Genomic DNA, 13,059 nt, shown 5'->3' with positions numbered 1-13,059 from the left:
CAGGGATGCCATCTGAGTTACTACAGCATTCTCTATCTTTTCACAGTAATAACCTTCTTCACAAATTCACAGGTTATAGAAGTAGAATTAGGCCATTCGGCCCATCGAGTCTACTCCGCCATTCAATCATGGCTGATCTCTGTCTCCTGATCCCATTTTCCTGCCTTCTCCACATAGCCATTGACACCCATTCTAATCAAGAATTTGTCTATCTCTGCCTTACAAATATCCACTGACGGCTTCCACAGCCAGTGGCGGACTGGTCAGGGTGTCAGCTTGCCCGATGGCAAATGGGCCCCTGATGAAGTGGGCCCCCTCTGTCTCCTGGCAACCAATATTTTTAGACCCAGTCCGCCACTGTCCACAGCCCTCTGTGGCAAAACAGATTAACTAAGCTCTGACTAAAGAGGTTCCTCCTCGCCTCCTTTCTAAATCTTTTCAGGCCTAATTTTGGATCCTTATTGCTGGACTCCATCCTTATTGAGGGAGTGCAGCGTAGGTTCACGAGGTTAATTCCCAGGATGCTGGGACAGTCATATGTTGAAAGAATGGAGCAACAGGGCTTGTATACTCTAGAATTTAGAAGGATGAGAGGGTATCTTATTGAAACATATAAGATTATTAAGGGATTATTTATTTATTTAGCGAATGCAAAGTCCTTTAGCCAAGCAGTTGCCTCTTGATCTGCTGTATGAAGGGTGACAAGTCTTCCTTTGAGTCTTTGTTGAGGGCATGCTTCAATGATGTGTTGCATTGTTTGCTGCTCTCCACAAGCACACCGTGGGGTTGGGCTGCTGCCCCATTTGTGAAGGCTGGCCAAGCAGGGGCCATGTCCAGTCCTTAATCTATTCAGTGTCGTCCACTGCTTCCTTGGGAGATTGGTGCCAGGGACCGGTAGGGTGGGGTCTGACACCAGATGTTTATTTGGGACGTCCTTGGACTCCCATTCCCTTTTCCAAGCTGATTGGATGGTGAAATCAGCTGGTGGTGGGTTCTTCCAAATTGGTCGTCTAGATGGAAGTCGAGCAGTGGGTGGGTTGAAGATGTCCATGTGAATTGGCAGGCGAGGGGAGTTTTTGGTCTTTTGGAGCATCCTTTGAGTGAGGACTACTCGCTGGATGTGTGGAGGGGCTATGTTGGATAGGACAGGGAGCCAGGGGAGTGGTGTTGAGCGGATTGTTCCTGTGATGATCCTCATTGTTGAGTTCAATTGGGTGTCCACATGGTGTGTGTGGGATGACCTGGACCAAACAGGGGCACAATATTCGGCTGAAGAAAATGCAAGGGCTAGTGCTGAAATGCACAGTGTGGGGGCTGCTGCCCCCCACTTTGAGCCAGCAAGCTTACTGAGGAGATTGTTTCTGGACTTCACCTTAGCTGCTGTTCTTTTGAGATGTTTCTTGAAGGATAGAGTCCTGTCAAGGGTCACTCCGAGGTAGGTTGGAGTGGGGGCATACTTCAGTTTGGTCCTGCTCAGATAGATGTTTGGTTCTCTTGTGGCTTCTGCATTATGGAGGTGGAACACACTGGAGACCGTTTTTGCTGGGCTTGGTTTTAGGCGCCAGGTTTTGCAGTACTCGTCCAGTTTAGCAAGGTCTTCATTGAGCACCTGTTCCAATGTACCAAAATCTGGTGCTTGGAAGGCCAAACAGATGTCATCTGCATAGATGAATTTACGGGATTTGGTGGTGGGTAGGTCATTTGTGTAAAGGTTGAACAAGGTTGGGGCTTTCCCGATGTTGGGGGGAGTCCAGAACCAGGGGCCACAGTTTAAGACTAAGGGGTTGGCCATTTAGAACGGAGGTGAGTAAACACTTTTTCACCCAGAGAATTGTGAATTTGTGGAATTCTCTGCCTCAGAAGTAAGTGGAGGCCAATTCTCTGGATGCTTTCAAGAGAGAGTTTGATAGAGCTCTTAATAAAGATAGTGGAGTCAGAGGATATGGGGAGAAGGCAGGAACGGGGTACTGATTGTGGATGATCAGCCATGATCACATTGAATGGTGGTGTTGGTTCGAAGGGCCGAATGGCCTACTCCTGCACCTATTGTCTATTGTCTATTGCTTATTGATTCTTGTCTGCAGATCCCTCCACAGTTGCAGCCTGTGAATAATGTGAATGTCATTGTCTGGGTTGGTGGCTGGTGTTGGGTGTCTCCTCATTTTTACATTCTGACTGGAATCTTCCAGTTCCTGTGTGTTTGAAATGCAAAAAATGGGCTAGGATTGAGCTGTAAGGAAAGAAGAAATATATGCAACACTCAGCAGATGCCTTCATTATGAATCCTTCTCATCCTGCAATTGTCCACATGTTCAACAATGGCTTTCCCATGATGATCTGGTACACCTTTTCCTGCAAGTTTTGCTAATTGTCTTCTCAATTCATCGCCATTACATGCAAATGGAGCGGTAAGTTTGTCAGTGAGAGTTCTGCGGTGTGTTTGAGGTGTGTGACGTTCGTTGTTGTTCTCAGTTGTGTCATAGTCATAGAGTGATACAGCGTGGAAACAGGCCCTTCGGCCCAACTTGCCCACACCTGCCAACATGTTCCATCTACACTTGTCCCTCCTGCCTGTGCTTGGTCCATATCCCTCCAAACCTGTCCTATCCAAAGATCCTATAGCGGAGCAAAATCGACCACTCCTTCCAAATGCAATGGGCTGACGTGTAGTACGCAACGGAGCGGAACGTGGGCCTTTTTTTCATCCATTTCAGTAACCCGACCCGACCCGACTTGCAACGTTGCGGGGGAACACTTTGTGTTAATAAATTATAATTCTGAAAATGAGGACAATTTTTTACCAAATAACTTTTATTTTTACGAGGATGTTTCCGTAACCAGCTTCCGTCTCCGCACTACTATCTTTGCTCCGCTATGGGATATTTGGTGCGGAGACGGAAGCTGGTTTCAGAAATGGGCTGAAAATTACCCATGAATCTGCCCATGACCGTACTACGTCTTTTTCGTCGAGTGATCTATCTTGCTCGCTATGGTCCTATCCATGTACCTGTGTGAGAGTGTCTTGAAGGGTGTGAATTGGACTGCTCCTAGAACCATAAACATGTACAGCATAGATAGAGGCTATTCACCCCTTTCTGCCCATGCTAAAAATCAGATTTCACGTTAATCCACTTCCTAGTTCTTGGTTTGAAGCAATTCATGGGTCACCATATGCCAATAAACATCTCGAGTGTGTTCCAGACACTTACTCATTGAATGCCTCCCCGTGGTGAGCCCTGTCAACTGACCTCAGTCAGGCGAATGACAACAAACAGAGACGGCAGCAGCACCGCAGCTTGGCGCCAACCTGCTTGAAATGCTATAAAATTGAATGTGGTGGCCTGCACCCTGCTTGAAATGCAATTTCAAGGAATAGCCGTGAGTGACCTGACCTGCCAGCCCACCAGTCCTGAATGACTGATCTGCCAGCCCACCAGCCCTGAGTAACTGAGCTGCCAGCCCTTTTTAGGGCAGGCACCTACGGATGTCGAACGGGATGGCATCACCCTACTGCGGACTTCTGCTGACTCAAAAGCAAGAAGAAGATTGAATGAAAAAGTTTTCCACAACTCCTGCCTAATCCTTCAACCAATTACCTTTGTGTATTGAAGATTGACGCAAAAATCTGGAGTAGCTCAGCGGGCCAGACAGCATCTCAGGAAAAAAGGATTAGGTGACTGTTTGGGTCAAGACCTCTCAACCCTGAGAGGTTCGAATTACTCCAGCTACTTGTGTCTATCTTCGGTTTAAACCAGCATCTGCAGTTCCTTCCTATAAAACTTTGTGTATTGATTAAGTACTGGTTTGAAGATGGAGCGGAGCATATTGAATTAAGCAGTGGATGAGGTTATTGGGGCAATTTAATAGTATACAACCAAGTGGGACTCGTTGGGCCCTGTTCCACCAACGTAATATTCCACCACTCACCCATAGCCCCCAACTGCACAGGCGCGGCTGATTTCCCCTCATCCCCAACACTCCCTCCCCCTCCTCTTCACCCTCCCTCTTCTCTCCCCTCTCCCCCTCCCCCCCCCCTCCACTCCCTCCCTCCCTCTCCTTTTCCCTACCCTCAGTCACTCCGTCCCTCACCTCTCCCTTATCGCACCCCCCCCCCACTAAACACAATGTTTAAATAACACCAGACTAAGTGGGACCCATTGGGTCCCATGTTCACATTGGGAGGGCTGGTCCCCCAACGCAATATTCCACCTCTCTACCAATTCCAATATTGGTGGCCAGTGGGGAGAGGGCTTTCTGGAGCGCTAGTATGGGTGTTGTGGGCTGAAGGGACTGGTTTCCAGAGGGCTAGTATGGACATTGTGGGCCAAATGGATTCTTGGGCTGGCAGCTCAGTCACTCAGGCCTGGTGCGCTGGCAGCTCAGTTACTCAGGCCTGCTGCGCTGGCAGCTCAGTTACTCAGGGCTGGTCGGCTTGCAGCTCAGTTACTCAGGGCTGGTGGGCTGGCAGCTCAGTTACTCAGGGCTGGTGGGCTGGCAGCTTAGTCTGCCCTGGTAGGCTGGCAGCTCAGTCACTCAGGCCTGCTGCGCTGGCAGCTCAGTTACTCAGGCCTGGTGGGCTGGCAGCTCAGTCTGCCCTGGTAGGCTGGCAGCTCAGTCACTCAGGCCTGCTGCGCTGGCAGCTCAGTTACTCAGGCCTGGTAGGCTGGCAGCTCAGTCACTCAGGCCTGCTGCGCTGGCAGCTCAGTTACTCAGGGCTGATGGGCTGGCAGATCAGTCACTCAGGGCTGGTGGGCTGGCAGTTCACACAGCTATTCCTTGAAATTGCATTTCAAGCAGACTGCAGATGCTGGATTACACCGAAGATAGACACAAAATGCTGGAGCAATTTAGACTGGCAACGTCTCTGGAGAGAAGGAATGGGTGGCGTTTCAGGGTCGAGACCCTTCTCAGACTGAGTCAGGGGAGATGGAGACCGAGATAAGGAGGGGGTAGTTGTGAAAACAAGGCATCAAAGGGTATGAAGGTGTAGATGTAGAATAGATGATTGTTAGCTAGGGGAAGGTGACAATGAAGCATACAGAGATCAAATTTAATCAGGGGGACAGACTCAGAGAACTGGGATGGGGGAGGGATGGAGAGGGAGGGAAAGCAAGAGCTACTTGAAGTTAGAGAAGTCAATATTCATTGGGATGTAAACTGCCCAAGCGAAATATGAGGTGTCCCCTGTTAACCTGGTCTGCCCTTAAGTAACTCTGGATCACCAGGGTGGTTGATTCTGGGCAGCTTCACTAAGAATGGACAATAAATACCAACATTTGCCCGCATGAAATCAGTTATTTTTATGAATATTTAAAATATATTTTTTAAGTATTTCCCACATTGGGCAACCATAATTATTAGTGCCCTGCTTCCCTTTGCAATAAACATCCAGCATTTCTTGCAGCCACAATGGAGTTAATGTTTAAGAGCTCAGCAGACTGTGAGGATGGTATGTTGGGCATGTGCAGAATCTCCAAATGTCTCAGCAAGTGCAAAGAATGGAGCTTTTATTGAACAGCATAGGTGACTACTTAAGATTAGGCAGCTCCAATCTACCCACAACCCAATGAATGTCCGCAAGTTAATCTTGAAGCAACAACCTCCAGCAAAATATCTCATCTATCCTTGATGTTAAATATTTGGAGGGAAAATTAGGAAAATTAGTTCACTCAATGAGTTTCTGGAACTGGATGTGTGTAAGGGTGGTGGATGCGGTAACCCTTGCCATATTTGCTTAGTTTCTGCTGACCACAAAATGCCGCAATGTATTGGGACCAGAAGCTGGAAATGGGATTCCCCAAACTTCTTTTCGTGTGGTAGCCCATCTAACCCACCCACACTGTAAGGAATTATTACATGCATTACTACAAATGTTTTAATAAGACTACATACTGTTACCTTGTCCAAAGTTTGCAGTTGGAACAAATATTTTCCAATAATTCTACTGAATCAGAGTTGATGCTGCACTAAACTGAAAACACTTTCTGTTTTAGTAGCAGTGGTGCAGCGGTAGAGTTGCTGCCTTAAGGGCCTGTCCCACTTACGTGTCCTTGGCACGCAAATTACGCGACCTCGTGGTCGCGTTGAGCTGCGATGGTCCCACGAAGGTCGGGCACGATTACATGCGTACGCACAGCCGTCTGGAGCGCGTGACGTCATTTGAAGATGGACACAAAGCTGGAGTAACTCAGCGGGACCGGCAGCATCTCTGGAGAGAAGCAATGGGTGACGTTTCGTGTCGAGACTCTATCTTCAATTTTCTTGGCCCCGCTCTGGGAGTAGAAGTGGGGGCGGATCCGGACCGCAACGGCCGTGAGCCCCAGGCCGAGTTCGGCGATCGTTTGCCTGCTTCTGCTGCTGTTGGAGTTGAGATGTTGCGTCGCGCCAGGGTCTTGGGCCTGTCCCACTTTGGCCGTCAGTTCCACGACAGGCCGTTGTCGCGCGAAGATTTCGTTCACTACAAAAATTTCGGAGCCCCACGCAAAATGTATCTTCTTTGCAAAACAAGTCACTGTCAAACTGTTGACTCCACTTCACTTTGATTTCTGCTTTGCATTGATTAATGTTGAATGCAAGGAGCCTTTTACAGTTGGTCTCCAATATTCCTTTTTAATTCTGAGGCTATGACCTCTGGTCCTAGGCTCTCCCTTAGTCAGGATCAAACCCGGGTCTCCAACGCTGAAAGTGCTGTAAGGCAGCAACTCTACCACTGCGCCACTGTTTCTGAAGATAGCCAGAGCTAACCATATATTAATCTATGTTAAAGATACAACTATGACATCTTTTAACTATTATTTCTCTTTATTTATGTGACAAAGAGAATAATACAAGAAATCCCAAGCCTTACTGGTCTCTCAAAAATATGTTCAACTTAATGTAGTAACTATTTGTATGTAATTAAATTAGAAAAACACACAAACTCTGGACACCATTGATGGTCTAAAACAGTGGTTCTCAACCTTTTTTCAGTGATATACCCCCTGTGAAATATTTTTTCAGCCAAGTACCCCCTAACCAGCGCAAAAATATTTTAAAATCTCACGTACCCCCTGGAGTGCCTTCATGTACCCCCAGGGGTACGCGTACCCCCATTTGAGAACCACTGGTCTAAAAGAGCAAGCTTTGAGGCTCAAATATAACATGGAAATCCATTTATTTTCAGTGCTTTATCCTCAACATTAAAATAATATTAAATAAACAATATACCACTTCATGAATAAAGCACATCAAATATAATTAGTCGTACCACTTTATAAGTAATGTTTTCAATTTTATTTAAGATTTTTATAGTTTTATACTCTTCACTTTCTCCTCTGAAAGCCTGAATTACTTTTTCATGCCACCTTGGATCTGTGTTGGCATTCTTTACTCTGTGCCAGGTTCTAAGACGTTTTAGGCGGCACGGTGGTGTAGCGGTTAAACTACTACCTCACAGCGCCGGTGACCCGGGTTCGATCCTGCCTAAGGGTGCTGTCTGTACGGAGTTTGTATGTTCGCCCTGTGACCTGCGTCGGTTTTCTCCAAGATCTACGGTTTCCTCCCACACTCCAAAGACGTACAGGTTTGTAGGTTAATTGGCTTTGAATAAATGTAAAAATTGTCCCTAGTGTGTGTAGGGGAGTGCTAATGTACAGGGATCGCTGATCGGTGCAGACTCGGTGGGCCAAAGGGCCTGTTTCTACACTGTATCTTTAAACTAAACTAAACATTTTATGAAATAGTACAATGCCTAGAGACTGCTGCACTGTCTGACAAAACACTCTGGATAAAACATAAGGACATCATTTCTGGATCTGGATCTGGATGTAGTACGCTGAAAATCTCTAGGTAGAGCATCACTCAGCACTGAAATACGTTCTGGTCAAAACTCATGATCCCAGCATTTCACCTGGTAAGACCTATAAGAATTTTGTATGGTTCATTGCAATCACTTCTTATTCTTCTAACCTCAAGAAGGCATAAACCGGAGTTGTTTAATCACCAACCAACCATTCCCAAGAATTAAAGTGAGATTGAATTGAATGATTAAAAGATTACACTATGGAAACGGGGCCTTTGATCAACTATACCGACCATCACTCATCCGTTCAAGTTATTTCTATATTATATCACTAACTTTTTCTGCAGAGTGAGGGTGGGCAGCCATTTTGAAAGAAGAGGGATCAATTTTGAAAGTTTGGCACGAAAATTACGGTATTACAACTGCGTATGCCCAGGTCAAGGGTCATTCGGGATAAACATTCTCGCCAGCTGAGCTACTGTGCGTGTACAAACCTGCGTATTCATTTCAATGAGATTTATAAATAAATGTATCCATCAAATATGTCAGCAGTAGGCCACAGCGTACTGCAGGCTGTACAAATCCACAATTGTATCTATTTAAATTCTTGACTCCATACAGCACCAGCCTTGAAAACACAAGAATGCCTGGAACGAACTTGCCAATTATCAAATCCCTGGCATTAGCCTGAGTCACAGCCATTCAAATTCAATATTGATTTACACGAATTACAAGTTGTGTGGTCAACCAATTTGAGACAGTCCTTACATTCCTATCTAAACAGCCATCCTGGATTGAAGGAAACGAGGAGAATGTGCTGTGTGGGGGGTAGTTTGGAAATAATAATAATAATAATAATAATAAATGTATTTGTATAGCAACTCACGTTGACCAAAGTGCTTCACATCAGTGCAGGTACTAATTTGATACACACAACGGTAGGCAGAGCTAACAATACATACATAAACTGTTTACAGCGCCCCCTCAGAGGGGCTCAAAAACACCAGGGAGTAGAAATAGGTTTTGAGTCGTGACTTAAAGGAGTCGATGGTGGGGGCAGTTCTGATGGGAAGAGGGATGCTATTCCACAGTCTAGATGCTACAACCGCAAAAGTGCGGTCACCCCTGAGCTTAAGCCTAGACCGCGGGATAGTCAGTAGCCCCAAGTCGGCCGACCTGAGGGACCTGGAGGTAGAATGGTGGGTTAGAAGATTTTTGATGTGGGGGGGGGGGGATCTTTGTATACGTATAAGAGGAGCTTGAAGTTGATTAAGTACCGTACTGGGAGCCAGTGGAGAGAGGCCAGGATTGGGGTGACGTGGTCCCTTTTACGGATACCCGTCAGAAGCCCAGCTGCGGCATTTTGGACCAATTGCAGGCGGGACAGGGATGATTGGCTGATGCCAGTGTATAGGGAGTTGCAGTAGTCAAGGTGGGAGAAGATGAATGAGTGGATGATTTTTTCAAGGTTGTCGAATTTGAGGAACAATTTGATTTTAGCTATTGTACGAAGCTGGAAGAAACCAGATTTTACCGCAGAGTTGACTTGTTTGTCAAACTTGAATGCGGAGTCAAATATCACGCCAAGGTTTTTGAATTGCGGTTTGACAAAGCAGGTTAGGCTTCCAAGGCTGCCTGGTATCGTTTTGATGGAGTCGGAGGGGCCGAGTAGGATGACCTCAGACTTGCTCTCATTAAGTTGGAGGAAGTTCTGAGCCATCCAGCATTTTAAATCATCAAGGCAGTGCATGAGGCAGACCATGACAATTTCTAAAGCCATCTCTTTCAGAACCCTAGGGTGTAGTCCATCTGCTCCAGGTGACCTATCCACCTTCAGCCCTTTCAGCTTCCCAAGCACCTCCTCCCTGGTAATAGCCACTCCACTAACCTCCACCCCCTGACTCTCTTAAATTTCAGGCAAGTTGCTGATGTCGTCCACTGTGAAGACTGATGCAAAAAAAGTTTTTTAACTCCTCTGAAATTTCTTTATTCCCCATGATTGTGGATGATCAGCCATGATCACATTGAAAGGCGATGCTGCCTCGAAGGGCCGAATAGCCTACTCCTGCACCTATTGTCAAAAGTTATCACTTCTCCTGCATCATTCTCCAGCAGTCCACTCTTGCCTCTTTCTTGCTCTTTATATAACTGAAGAAACCCTTGCCATTCTCTTTTATATTATTGGCTAGCTTACCTTCGTATTTCATCTTACTCCTCCTATTGCCTTTTTAATTGTTATTCTTTAAAATCTTCCCAATCCTCTTTCTTCCCACTATTCTATGCAATATTCTATGCCTTCTCCTTTAATTTTATACTGTCCTTGACTTCCCTTGTCAGCCACGGTCACCACTTTCTCCCCCTACAATCTTTCTTCCTCTTTAGGCCTCAATAGGCTGCTCCGCTAAAACTTTCCTTCATTTTATTCGGCTGTACTCTTTTCATCAGCCAAGCAAACATCTGCTTCTTTAAATGTCCTGCCTATTCAAAACAGCTCTCTGTATAAGCGAGTTCGGTATTTCGATAAACGCAAGGAATCATGGGATTTGTCAAAGGTCATTCGGGAGTAAAAAATGCAGCGCTGTATAAACTGTGTATAAATTGTTAACTATTCTACCAAGGAAATCGTCTAGAATTCTGTCAACTCAACAGCTTCCTTTCTTGTTCTGCGGTTCACACACTAGTTACACAGTCCCAGTTCTAGTTCAATTTACTCATGAGATTATGAGATATTCAAAAAGTTAAAGAATTTATTATTTTCTTTAATCCTTAATATGTTTGCTACTGGAATAAGAAAATATTACGTATTTGAAACATTTTCTTATCATTATTCATAATTGATGTAAAAATATTTAATCTGAGGCAGGCAGTGACTGTATCAGTGTGATGTGGGCTGATGCTTTACCTACAGCGGGTGTGAATGTACCGTTAAGGCAAAGATTCATCTCTGAGGAAAACTGAGTACAGGGTTGGCCCTGTGAAGGAGCCGCCAATCCGATATAAGACATTTAACTGTGAATTGCCTGCCCTTTAGTATTGGATAGATAGAGTGGAGGGTCTGTGCTGTTCCAAGTTTGCGGTGGTTGCGGTGTGTTTCCCCCAGCCATCTCGCCCAGTGCACGTTGACCAGCACAGTTCGCCAGCCCTTGTTAGCAGAGGCTCTTTGTGCAGGTGTTCCCGAAGACCAAAGGTTTTGTGGAGGTTCTGCGTTAGGATCGGGCACGCAGCGAGCTAGCGAGAGGGCTGTCAGATCAGATCAGCCCAGGTTGCCGAGTGGCCGATGGGCGGATTTTAATGGGTCATTATTTAACTGTTCCATCTGTGCGACATCGCCAACTCTCTCTCTTTCCCAACTGTTGACAAAGTCTGTCTGAGAAAATGCTCCCACCCATATTACGGGTTGGCTCCGCGTTTGCCCACTCACTGGGTTGGGCGACACCTCCTTCAAAGAGAGCGAGAACAGGTCCTGTCAGCTAGGGAGCTGCGATCCACTCGAGTGAAGCCTCTAGTTTGTCTTCGGTTCAAATAGCTGCAAATTCTCATAATTACCACCACCCGGTCACCCGGACCCGGCTCCCAACAGTGTGCCCTGACAGACTGGAACCATCCCCAGAGGTTAAAGCAACAGCATCTTTATTTAAGCCAACCCACCTCGAATCCAATCTGAACTTTCACCACAGCACAGAGTCTGCCTTGTTGAAGGTACACAATGACCGCCTTCTCACCATCGACTCTGGCGACTGTGCAATCCTGCTCCTTCTCGACCTCAGCGCAGCGTTTAATACAATGGACCATACCATCCTTCCCTTCTCTCCTTCCCTCCCACACACACATCAACACCAACCCCGTACCGGAGTGCCATCAACACCAATCCCTTCTTCGGTACGGGGCTGGTGTTGATGGCACTGCCCTGAGCTGGTTCGTCTCCTACCTCAAAAATAGGAGTTTCTCTACCAACATAGGCAATTCTTTCTCTTTCCCAGCTAACCTTTTCGACGGTGTTCCACAAGGTTCCATCCGAGGCCCCATTCTCATCTGTCTGTACATGCTCCGCCTCAGCCAAGTCATGCAAAGGCACGGCATTTCTTTCCACTGTTATACAGATGATACACAGCTCGATCTCCCCCTGAAACCTAACAACCGGTCTGATTTATTGACCATGATAATTTCATTGACCATGATATTTCAAGAATCACTAGAGTCAGGATGGGTCCCAGATGATTGGAAAATTGCCAATATTACCCCGCTGCACAAGAAGGGAACGAAGCAGAATAGTGGGAACCATAGGCCGGTTAGTCTGACTTCGGTGATTGGTCAGATTCGAGTGTCCATCATAAAGGATGAGGTTACGGAGTACTTAGATGTTCACGATAAAATAGGCTGAAGTCAGCATTGCTTTGTGAAGGAGAGGCCTTGCTTGACAAATTTGCTGGAATTCTTTGAAGAAGTAAATAGCAGGACAGACAAAGGAGAGTCAGTAGATGGTGTTTACTTAGCCTTTGATAAGGTTCCACACCTGCGGCTGCTAAGGAAGATGAGAGCCCACGGTATCAAAGGGCAGATACTAGCATGGATAGCAGGTTGGCTGGATGGTAGAAGACAAAGAGTGGCAATAAAGGGGGCTTTTTCTGGTTGGCTGCCAGTGACTAGCGGAGTTCCGTAGGGGTCGGTGTTGGGGCCGCTACTCTTCCCATTATAATGATTTGAACCAGGGGATTGAAGGCTTTGTGGCCAAGTTTGCGGTTGATATGAAAAGAGGTGGAAGAGCAGGTAGTGTAGAGAAAGCAGGGACTCTGCAAAAGGACTTGGACAGGTTGGGAGAGGGGGCAGAGAAGTGGCAGATGGAATATAGTGTAGCAAAGTGGGGAGTTATGCATTTTGGTAGTAGGAATAAGGACGTAGACTATTTTCTAAATGGGGAGAGAATCCAGAAATCGGAGGTATAAAGGGACTTGGGAGTGCTGGTGCAGGATTCCCAAAACGTTAATCTGCAAGTCGAATCGGTAGTAAAGAAAGCAAACTCAATGCTAGCATTTATTTCAAGAGGGCTTGTATACAGAAACAGGGATGTAATGCTGAGGCTCTATAAGGCGCTGGTCAATGTACAGTCTTTTGCCCAGAGACTGTACATGGGACGATGCGGTCTCCCAGGTCTTGCACACCGCTCTCTCTCATCTTGACAGCCAGAAGGGGGGCTACGTGAGGATGCTGTTCATAGACTTCAGTTCAGCCTTCAACACCATAGTCCCCACCAGACTGGCCGGGAAGCTACTGGAATTGGG

The 13,059-nt window shown here is 46.4% G+C and overlaps 1 protein-coding gene across 1 annotated transcript in view; it reads left to right on the top strand.

The window, feature by feature from the left end:
* The window catches only part of dgkg (diacylglycerol kinase gamma), a 580,221-nt gene that overhangs the window by 335,161 nt on the left and 232,001 nt on the right, over positions 1 to 13,059 (top strand). The window lies entirely within an intron of this gene.

This window comes from Amblyraja radiata, chromosome 7 (genome assembly GCF_010909765.2).
Source record: "Amblyraja radiata isolate CabotCenter1 chromosome 7, sAmbRad1.1.pri, whole genome shotgun sequence".
Classification (NCBI taxonomy): Eukaryota; Metazoa; Chordata; class Chondrichthyes; order Rajiformes; family Rajidae; genus Amblyraja; species Amblyraja radiata.
This window is presented reverse-complemented; position numbering and strand designations above follow the sequence as displayed.